A 3,601-nucleotide genomic window follows, 5' to 3' on the forward strand; every position below is an offset into this window, starting at 1 on the left:
TAATAAAAATAGATTGAGAGGAATGAATAAAGTGAAAGACAAATGAACTGTTCAGAACACTAATCAGCTGAAGAAACTGGAAGCTTAGAGACGTAAGGAGACAACACAGTGGATGAAACCATCCATCATCGRCTGGGCAGACAGCTCTCACAGCGATGCACATCGTTTTCTGGGTAATTTAAAGAAAAARCACTCAGTTGCTGAGCCTTCCCATTAGCACAACTTATATCCTTTTAAATGAAGAACTTAAGAGTTTTTCTAATTAGTTTTTTTTGTGGGTTTGGCTTTGAGCATCCAAGAACTTCTTTTTTTTTTTTTTTACAATATTCCTGTCTTTGGTCCCGCTTATACTTTTGTTTTTGARTCTTAGACCAACTCCTCCATCTCACAGGTCATATTACAATTAAAGAAAAAAACATTATTGTGCTCAACTGCGTCTCTCATACATATTTATTCATAATCAAGCATTTTCAAATGAGCATTTTCAGAATTAAATAAAGGAATTGTGCCCTTTTATCTGTCTTTCATGTTTAGCTCGTCTTCCTTCATATTTTAACTTTGAGTTATGTACATCAGATATGTACATAGACCTATTTTAGGTCAACAGCAATTTCCAAAATTGCTTCTATTTGCTCTATGCAAAACCAATGAGAGGTTTGTTTTGTCAATTCTGGATACATGTTACAATTAACATACATTTCCTCAATATTTGGTGGAATTGCCTTTAAACTGTACAACTTGGGTTAAATGTTTTGAGAATATTGCTACAGGCCTCTGAGAATCGTTTTCTAGAATTATGAACAAATGCTCATTTCAAATAGCAGGTTTGTTAGCTGACCTTTGAGACTATATGATTGAGATCAGGAGTTTGTTTTGTCCACTTCTTCTTTGGCCACTTTGTGACTTATCTGCTAATGTGTCATTCATTTAGAGTTAAATTCTCTTTACCAGGGAGCCTAAATTGCATGAAAGAAATGAAGGGGATATATTATTAAAATATARTTCTTCTCACAATCACAATATAAACACTTCAATCTTATCAAGTAGTAAAATAAATAAATAAAATAGACATAAACAATCTAAAATATAACCACTATAACTGGAAGAGTTGGTCAGTGAGTGATCAGRTTTTCAAGCTCCTTTATCACCTTCCTGTGGTCCTACTGCCATCTGCAGAAATACATCTGGTCAGAAACAACCAATCAGAGCCAGGAGGAGGATCTCAKCAMAATCAATCAAACTTTGGTAGTATTGTGTTTTCAACAAAAAAGTTTTTTTAAGTTGCTTCATGAGTAGACAAATTCCATAAGAACTGTGTATCAGATGTTAAATTTACAGCTTCAATTAAAATGATTCATTAAAAGTGTAAGAACAGCAAACTTGATGGGAGGGATGTTTCTATTGACAGTGATAGGTTAGGGAAAGTGCCATACCTTGCTCTCTGGTAGAAGGCTGCGGCCTTATCAGGCTTGATGAATGACATTGTCACCCAGCTATCTTAATGAGTCTGTCTATCTACCCATCTTCTTTTTCCTTCCTGTCCCGTTTCCCAGCCCTTGGCCTTGCTCCGTCAACCTCCCACCATTTGAACCTTTAGAGCTGGTTTTTACTATTAAATGTGGGTATTTGTGTGCATGTGTGTGTGTGTGTGTGTGTGCAAAGCCAGACGGAGGTACTGAGTCGTTTTACAATTTGCAGTGGTGAGTGACTGAAGAGCATGACAGTTATTTTCATTAACAGCTGCTGTTAGTAATGGTTGATTCATGARGAAAGTGAGGAAAACAAAAATACACCTATACCTTGACAAACATYGTGATGTGAACAGAAAGTAGAAAAATTGCTGCCTGTCCCAAAAATGTGGCTTTTTAAAAYWTTTTTATTAATACATGTTTGTTGGAAGTGTTTAAACCATCTTTAAATTACMGAGTTTTTACAACAGAAGGTTAAATAAACCCCAAATGAACAGGACCTGCTAGTGAGCAACTGGCATCCTGAAGTCTCATTTCCTGGTCTTTAAGGACCATCCTTCCTTTTTCTGGCTGCAACTTCCTTTCTAACACCCACTGTTGCTTCACAGACTCCCTAAATGTATATTAGTAGGTGGTTCTTGTGTCCTTTGCAGGTTAATATGTGGACAAATGGTAAATAACGTTGGTTGTCCTCACCAGCTGGTTTGAGTTCCAGGGTTAGCACCAAGGTGATAAATGTCAGTGACCATGGCTTTACAGGCAAGGTTGGAAAAATGTTGCCTTATTGGGAAAGTTTGTTGATGTTTACTCCTCCTCTTCCTCTAGATGAAGCAAAATGGATGTTTTGTTGCTGATAGAGAAGCAAGGCTATGAAATGTTGTTTTTGGAGATTACAAATATTATTTTATAGATTATTGAAAGGGAACTTTTGTGGAAGTTACATAATTATGACTTTCATGTAGCGATAGAAAGCCCAATAACATTTCTGTTATAACCTGTAGGTATAGAGAAGGAAAGTGATGTCATTTGTAATCACATATATATAATATGTATTACAATATGTATATAAGCATGTATACCACATGGATGGATGGATGGACAATTTCAGATTATGGGTCTATGCATTMAAGTTTTTCAGACTTGTCTAAAATAATGTAGTTAAAAAAAACCTTTAATGCATAAACCCACAATATGAAAGTGTTCATCCATCCTTACATGCATATTTACTACTTTACATTTTTACTACACATACATATCGTGTATTACAACTGTAATACACACTACATTTGCAATATATACATATGTATTTCTCAATAACCAGAACTGAGTACAAAAGATGAATTAATGGAAAGATATAATAGGTCCAGAAACAAAGAAAATAGTTATTATTACTAATCTATCGAAATGATTATGTTGCATTGTCAGTTAAAGTTTAATATTAAATATCCTTGCAACATGTAGTTAAAAGCAGTCTCCTCATTGTCAGTGACCAATATGTTTTGTTATAAAGGAAACTTTTCCATATTCCTACCCACAGCTTGGATACTATTGGCTGTCTCACAAATATAAACTTAGCATGATTCAGCACAGAAATAAAGGCAGATGCACTTTGCAGCAAAGAGCGTGTTTTTTTTTTCTTTTCTTTCTTAGTGTCAGGATGGCTAGCCAAAGGGTGGTCCAAGTATTCTGGTTATAAAAGTAGCTCAATGTTCCGGGAACTCAGGGATAAAAAGTGAAAGAAAAAAAAAAAAACATGGCGCTGAGGTTTTCTGGATAATACCTCTATCTTTCAGCCTTGCACTGCAGCATAAAGGAGGAGTGATTTTTTTTTTCCCTTCTCTGGCAGGTTTCATAGCCTGTCCATGGAAAGCATACTCTGCACATTCTGCAGACATGGGTCTTGAGGGAGGAAATAGAGAGGAAATTGTGCAGAAAGTGTAAAAAAAGAAAAAAATCAGCCTCTCTTTCTCTTGTTCTGTGTTTCTCGGTGGCTTACTTTACAGAAAGAAAGACCCCCTGTTTTCAAATCACTTCTAATTACTTTCATTTGTCTCTCAGAGGATTAGTTAAGGRCAGAACCTTTAGGAACAACTCAAAATATCAACATATGATGTTATGCTATAAYTGAAACA

The sequence above is a fragment of the Poecilia reticulata genome, linkage group LG17 (genome assembly GCF_000633615.1).
Source record: "Poecilia reticulata strain Guanapo linkage group LG17, Guppy_female_1.0+MT, whole genome shotgun sequence".
NCBI lineage: Eukaryota > Metazoa > Chordata > Actinopteri > Cyprinodontiformes > Poeciliidae > Poecilia > Poecilia reticulata.